Genomic DNA, 8,438 nt, shown 5'->3' on the forward strand with positions numbered 1-8,438 from the left:
AATCACAAACGACCAATCATCACAAAGAACGTTTCGAGAACATATATATATTTCTTAACAACTAAAACTTGTTTAATCCCAAGAAAAATTCCTGAAATATTAATAAAAATTAAAATGCGTCTTAAATCAGATTAAATAATAATGAAATTTTTATAGTGTGTTAGTCAAAATTTGATGAAAAACATAGAAGTACATAAAATCGCATAGCTCCACTGCCATAAGTACAATATAAATCTTCCGGCTCGTCGGTAAGGGCCTGAAAAGATCGTCAATTTTCGAGTTTAATCGGTAGAGGGACTTTACGAACGATCTGGAACAGCTGTGTTCTACTTTTGAATATGGTTTTATTTGTAGTTCCAAATAAGTTTCTTTCATATTTTTAGAAATTAATAATCTTAAATTCCTGCATTTTTATTGCCAGGAATTTTGTGCAATTATTATCTGTTCCACTACACGGCATTCCAGAGACCGCTCCTTATTTCGAGTAAACTTTTAAGAAGTTTATGGTTTATTGGTTCACGGTTGTTAATCGTTTAACTGTTGGTTTTATGGTTGTTCAGCTTGGCTACCAAGCTTTTTCATTTCTCTTTAACCTTCAGTAAGAGTCAAACCGAAATATTTTGCACCTGAGGCCGTTTTTTGCAAAAGTAATAATTCAAATACTGTAATAATTATTTCGCACTACAGCTGGTTGCACAATGAGCTATTGACGACGATCTGGGAAGCATCTCTGAGGATGATCCGAAGACATGCCATCCCAATTTTGACCCTCTGTAGAGGGGATGCCACCCCTGCTTCGGTAGCCCAACGGCCTGCACGCGAAGTCAAGCACTTTAAGGTAGAACAGCTTAACAAGGATCAATACCGCACACCCTCGGTCCCTAGGCAGGCTGATCCAAGTGGTCACCCACCCTCACACTGATCGTAGCCAGTGATGCTTGACTTCGGTGATCTGCTGGGAACCGTGTACACGGCTCCCAGCAGATCACCAAAGGTCGTTAAGACGTCTTAACGACCAGTCCACTGCGGGACATAACAATTTGAATTTTACAGCTTAAATGAACTAAATTAACCTTTACTAAAAACTCGCATCATTTTAATTTTTACTTTTGCCAACTACATTTATCACTGTATAAATATCTCCAAACAGGAATTTTGTTTCGATCTTAAAAAATAAATACCGGGGTCATTTGTTATTTATCATAAACAAATTGTAACACTAAAATGAAAAATTATTCGATTAAATGATCTCAAAATTTTAAATTATATTCAGACCGATCCAGTTTCCGATTATATCATTTAACTTATAATTTAACTCGGAACTTGATCCACAAAGGAAATAATTATAGACCTCATGGGGCAGGGGTGGCGAACCTTAATGCACCAACGTGCCATTTTTTCAAAAAATAGTTTGATGCAGTGATAGATGTGCCGTCAAATAATTTTGATTTCGTGATTATTGAGAAAATAATAATACTAAATACTATCAATTCAAAACTCTTTATTTACTATGTAAAAAAAAAACCCGTCCCCGTTTCAAAGCATTTTAGAAGACGAATTTCCGCAAAATAAAGCTTCTAAGAACACTGTTTTAGATATACATACATAGTTTGGACCATAGACCCCTACTTAGAGTCCGAGTTTGAAAATTATAACTTAATATTAAAGGGAGTAAGACGGCATCGAAATTTGAACTCCACCCCGACATTTTATTTTATTTATTATATTTTTATTTTTATACCATTATGCGCTCTTCAACAAAGAAGGATGCACGATTCTACTCATAGAACACCTTATCCATGATAAACTCTCGATTATATTGTAAAAATAATTTAAAACAATGGTAATAAGCCAATTTTCCTGGATTTTTTCAGTTTTTACCCATTATTCGCCATTTTACCAATTAAAAACAACTATTTCCTATATGAGGGATCCTCTAAAATATAGAAAAACACATTGAAAAAATAATATAATGCAAAATAGGCTAAAGAAGAAAAAAAAGAATTTTTTTTGAAAAGTTGATAAAGCAGGGATTCGAACCTGCGCCTCCTCTCCCCAGCCATCAGTTACTACTCCGGTGTCTTGACCACCAGAACACTCGAACACTAGAAGTCAGTCAAGATTTCGCTTCAAAAGCCCTCTCACTGTCAGCTATGCAATAGAACTTCGAGGGCCCCCCTGCACCTCCAAATTACCCTATAAAAATTTCCTGCAACCGATATGTTTGGACCATAGACCCCTACTTAAAGTCCGAGTTTGAAAATTATAACTTAATATTAAGGGGAGTCAGACGGCTTCTAAATTTGAACTCCACCCCGACATTTTATTTTATTTATTATATTTTTATAATTATACCATTATGCGCTCTTTAACAAAGAAGAATGCACGATTCTAATCATAGAGCACCTTATCCATGATAAACTCTCGATTATAATGAAAAAATAATTTAAAACAATGGTCATAAGCCAATTTTCCTGGTTTTTTCCAGTTTTTACCCGTTATTCGCCATTTTACCAATTAAAAAAAACTATTTCCTATATGTAGGATCCTCTAAAATATAGAAAAACACATTGAAAAAATAATATAATGCAAAATAGGCTAAAGAAAGAAAAAAGAATTTTTTTTGAAAAGTTGATAAAGCAGGGATTCGTACCTGCGCCTCCTCTCCCCAGCCGTCAGTTACTACTCCGGTGTCTTGACCACCAGACCACTCGAACAGTAGAAGTCAGAAGAAGAAAAAGAATTTTTTTCGAAAAGTTGATAAAGCAGGGATTCGAACCTGCGCCTCCTCTCCTCAGCCGTTAGTTACTACTCCGGTGTCTTGACCAACAGACCACTCGAACACTAGAAGTCAGTCACGATATCGCTTCAAAAGCCCTCTCACTGTCAGCTATGCAATAGAACTTCGAGCTCCCCCCAGCACCCCCTAATTACCCTATAAAAATTTCCTGCAACAGATATGTTTGGACCATAGATCCCTACTTAGAATCCGAGTTTGAAAATTATAACTTAATATTAAAGGGAGTTAGACGGCTTCGAAATTTGAACTCCACCCCGACATTTTATTTTATTTATTATAGTTTTTTTATTATTCAATTATGCGTTATTTAACAAAGAAAGATGCACAATTTTACTCATAGAACACCTTACGCTTGAGAAACTGTCGAATATATTGCAAAAATAATTTAAAACATTGGAAATAAGCCAATTTTCCTGGATTTTTCCAGTTTTTACCCATTATTCGCCATTTTACCAATTATAAACAACTATTTCCTATACGTGGGATCCTCTAAAATATAGAAAAACACATGGAAAAAATAATATAATGCAAAATAGACTAAAGAAAAAAAAAAGAATTTTTTTTGAAAAGTTGATAAAGCAGGGATTCGAACCTGCGCCTCCTCTCCCCAGCCGTCAGTTACTACTCCGGTGTCTTGACCACCAGTCCACTCGAACACTAGACGTCAATCACGATATCGCTTCAAAAGCGCTCTCACTGTCAGCTATGCAATAGAATTTCGAGGGCCCCCCTGCACCCCCTAATTACCCTATAAAAATTTCCTGCAACAGATATGTTATGACTATAGATCCCTACTTAGAGTCCGAGTTTGAAAATTATAACTTAATATTAAAGGGAGTTAGACGGCTTCGAAATTTGAACTCCACCCCGACATTTTATTTTATTTATTATAGTTTTTTTATAATTCCATTATAAGTTCTTTAACAAAGAAAGATGCACAATTTTACTCATAGAACACCTTACGCTTGAAAAACTGTCGAATATATTGTAAAAATAATTTAAAACATTGGAACTAAGCCAATTTTCCTGGATTTTTCCAGTTTTTACCCATTATTCGCCATTTTACCAATTAAAAACGACTATTTCCTATATGTGGGATCCTCTAAAATATAGAAAAACACATTGAAAAAATAATATAATGCAAAATAGGCTAAAGAAAACGAAAAGAATTTTTTTGAAAAGTTGATAAAGCAGGGATTCTAACCTGCGCCTCCTCTCCCCTGCCGTCAGTTACTACTCCGGTGTCTTGACCACCAGACCACTCGAACAGTAGAAGTCTGTCACGATATCGCTTCAAAAGCCCTCTCACTGTCAGCTATGCAATGGAACTTCGAGGTCCCCCCTGCACCTCCTAATTATCTTATAAAAATTTCCTGCAACAGATATGTTGCAAAATAGGCTAAAGAAAAAAAAAAGAAATTTTTTTGAAAAGTTGATAAAGCAGGGATTCGAACTTGCGCCTCCTCTCCCCAGCCGTCAGTTACTACTCCGGTGTCTTGACCACCAGACCACTCGAACACTCGAAGTCAGTCACGATATCGCTTCAAAAGCCCTCTCACTGTCAGCTATGCAATAGAACTTCGAGGGTCCCCCTGCACCCCCTAATTACCCTATAAAAATTTCCTGCAACAGATATGTTTGGACCATAGACCCCTACTTAGAGACCGAGTTTGAAAATTATAACTTAATATTAAAGGGAGTTAGACGGCTTTGAAATTTGAACTCCACCCCGACATTTTATTTTATTTATTATAGTTTTTTTATTATTCTATTATGCGTTCTTTAACAAAGAAAGATGCACAATTTTACTCATAGAACACCTTACGCATTAGAAACTGTCGAATATATTGTAAAAATAATTTAAAACAATGGAAATAAGACAATTTTCCTTGATTTTTCCAGTTTTTACACATTATTCGAAATTTTAAGAATTTAAAAAAATTATTTCCTCTAAGTAGGATCCTCTAAAATATGTAAAAACACATTGAAAAAATAATATAATGCAAAATAATCGGAAGAAAAAAAAAGAAATTCGTTTGAAAAGTTAATGAAGCTGGGATTCGAACCTGCGACCCCTCGCCCTTGCCGTCAGTTACTACAGCGGTGTCTTGACCACCAGACCACTCGAACACAAGAAGCCAGTTACGATTTCGCTTCAAAAGCCCTCTGACGGTCAGCTATGCAATACACCTTTGAGGGCTCCCCTGCACCCCCTAATTAACCTATAAAAATTTGTTCCAGTGGACAAGTTTGGACCATTGACCCCTACTTAGGGTTCGAGTTTTAAAATTATAACTTAATATTAAAGAGAGTTAGACGGCTTTGAAATTCGAACCCCCGTCCACCATTTTATTTTATTTTTTATTATTATTCCATTATGCGTACTTTAACAAAGAAAGATGCACACTTTTACTCAAAGAACACCTTACGCATGAGAAACTGTCGTATATATTGTAAAAATAATTTAATTTGCAACATTTTGGATTTTCCAGCATGCATGGGGTGTTTTCTGTGTGTGATGTCCAGCAAAGAAAGCGTAATGGAATAATAAAAAAAGAGAATAAAAATATAAAATGGCTTGAGAAAGATTCAAATTTCAAGACCCCCTAGCTCCCTTTAATATCAAGGTATAATTTTCAAACTCGGACCCTAAGTGGTGGTCTATGGTCCAATCAAGGCTGCTGAAGAGAATTTTTATAGGCCAATTACGGGGGTCACAGTGGGGCCCTAAAGGTATATTACGAAGATGAGAGGAGAGAGCTTTTGAGGCGAAATTTTTGCAGGCTTCGCGTATCACCGTGGACTTAAAGGTAGGCCACCAGACAAGCAAGTTCGCTGCAGGAGGGAGGGGTCCTGGGTTCAAATCCCATATATGATCAAATTTTCAAAAAATCTTCTTTTCTTTTTTTTTGTTTATTTTAAATTATATTATTTTTTTTATGTGTTTTTCGATATTCTTGAGGTTTCTGCAAGGAGGGAAAAAAAATTTTTTATTGGGAAAATGGGAAAAAACTGGAAAAATCCAGGAAAATCAGTTTATTTGCTCTTTTTCGACTTCTTTTGCAGCATTTTGGATATTCTAGCATGCATGGGGTGTTTTCTGTGTGTGAAGTCCTGCAAAGAAAGCGTANAAAAAAAAAAAAAAAAAAAAATAAAAAAAAAAAAAAAAAAAAGACTCGAGAAAGGTTCAAAGAACCCCTAAAGGTGTATTGCGAAGATAAGAGGAGAGAGCTTTCGAAGCGAATCTGTGGTAGGCCTCAAGTATCCCCGTGGACTGGAAGGTAGGCCACCAGACAAGCAAGGTCGCTGCTGGAGGGAGGGGTCCTGGGTTCGAATCCCAGTTACGGACAAATTTTCAAAAACTTTTCCTTTTTTTTTGTTTATTTTAAATCATATTATTTTTTATGTGTTTTTCGATATTCTGAAGGTTCCTGCACGTAGGGAAAATTTTTTTTTTGGGAAAATGAGAAAAAACTGGAAAAATCCAGGAAAATCAGTTTATTTTCTCTTTTTCGACTTCTTTTGTAACATTTTGGATATTCTAGCATGCATGGGGTGTTTTCTGTGTGTGAAGTCCAGCAAAGAAAGCGTAATGGAAGAATAAAAAAAAAAGATTAAAAAAATTAAATGGCTCGAGAAAGGTTCAAATTTCAAGACCCCCAACTCCCTTTAATATCAAGGTATAGTTTTCAAACTCGGGCCCTAAGTAGGGGTCTATGGTCCAAACAAGGCTGCTGAAGAGAATTTTTATAGGCCTATTAGGGGGGTCACAGTGGGCCCCTCAAGGTACATTGCGAAGATGAGAGGAGAGAGCTTTTGAAGCTGGAGGGAGGGGTCCTGGGTTCAAATCCCAGGGACGGACAAATTTTCAAAAAATTTTCTTTTTTTTTTGCTGTTTATTTTAAATTATATTACTTTTTTATGTGTTTTCCTTTTTTCTGGAGGGTCCTGCATGTAGGAAATAATTTTTTCTATTGGGAAAATGGGAAAAAGCTGGAAAAATCCAGGAAAATCAGTTTATTTGCTCTTTTTCGACTTCTTTTGTAACATTTTGGATATTCTAGCATTGTTGTGGTGTTTTCTGTGTGTGAAATCCAGCAAAGAAATCGTAATGGAGTAATAAAAAAAAAGAATAAAAAAATAAAATGGTTCGAGAAGGGTTCAAATTTCAAGACCCCCAACTCCCTTTAATATCAATGTATAATTTTCAAACTCGGACCCCAAGTAGGGGTCTATGGTCCAAACAAGGTTGCAGAAAAGAACTTTTATAGGCCAATTAGGGGGGTCACAGTGGGCCCCTAAAGGTATATTGCGAAGATGAGAGGAGAGAGCTTTTGAAGCGAAACTGTGGTTGGCTTCACGTATCACGGTGGACAGAAAGGTAGGCCACCAGACAAGCAAGTTCGCTGCTGGAGGGAGGGGTCCTGGGTTCGAATCCCAAGGAAGGACTAATTTTCAAAAAAATTTATTTTTATTTTCTTTTGTTTATTTTAAATTATATTATTTTTTTTATGTGTTTTTCGATATTCTGGAGGGTCCTGCATGTAGAAAATAATTTTTTCTATTGGGAAAAAACTCGAAAAATCGAGGAAAATCAGTTTATTTGCTCTTTTTCGACTTCTTTTGTAACATTTTGGATATTCTAGCATGCATGGGGTGTTTTCTGTGTGTGAAATCCAGCAAAGACTAAAGTATATTATTATTTAGTGTATTATTGTTTATTATATAGTATATTATATAGTATATTATATAACAGTATATAATTGTATATTATTCATTTAACAGATGCACTTTTATTTCTCCATTGTACCAATATTTTTTTTAAAAAAATATCCCTAATGAAACTAATATTCTCTAGAGGCTTTTGTTAAGAGCTCTTGCCTTGTTTACTGATATTGGTTTATAATTTTTAATTTCCTTATTATTATTTTGCAGAAAAAATATAAGGAGTTGTTTACGGTAAAGCTTATCAACTTACCTTTTTAATGCAAAAAGGTATATGTTAATACTCAAAATGAAAAATTAAAATTAATTTTTATTTTATTTAGTTCTTTGTTTGTTAGTCTGTCTTTTTAGGCACAAATCAAAAAATTCTTCAGTTCTCTCAAAATAGCTAGTCTTAGTCTTCCACCAAAAAGAAAAGGTTTTACAATTTATATACTTCTTACAGAAATCTTATCATTTATTTTAAATACTATAAATCTTCTTCTTGTTTTTATTTTAGGTTTTGAATTTGTAGGCTTTAAAACAGAAAAAGATATGAAACAAGCCCTGATTAAAAATAAAGGGTTTTTAGGTAAGCCTTCTAATTAGAATAATTTTAAACGTATTATGATACATCATAGTTAGGTATAAACAAAACTAAGTTATAATTTCAGTACTGCATCATAGTTTTGTTTCTACTCAACTTAATTTTCTATATATATTCCAATTGTTTTAATGTCTAACATATATTTTTCCTTTTCAGAAGTGTTTTTAAACAAAATTGCGTAATGTGACTGATGCGCGTTAAATCTGTCGAGTCACAAACTCCTCCATGTTCCCATACCAAATTATACCTATGGGAGTACTGAACCAGAAGTTTTCTGGATTGGTTCAAGGCTACAGAGTTGAACATTAGTAGTCGTAAACCCAAAAT

This window comes from Parasteatoda tepidariorum, chromosome 5, assembly GCF_043381705.1.
Source record: "Parasteatoda tepidariorum isolate YZ-2023 chromosome 5, CAS_Ptep_4.0, whole genome shotgun sequence".
Lineage (NCBI taxonomy): Eukaryota > Metazoa > Arthropoda > Arachnida > Araneae > Theridiidae > Parasteatoda > Parasteatoda tepidariorum.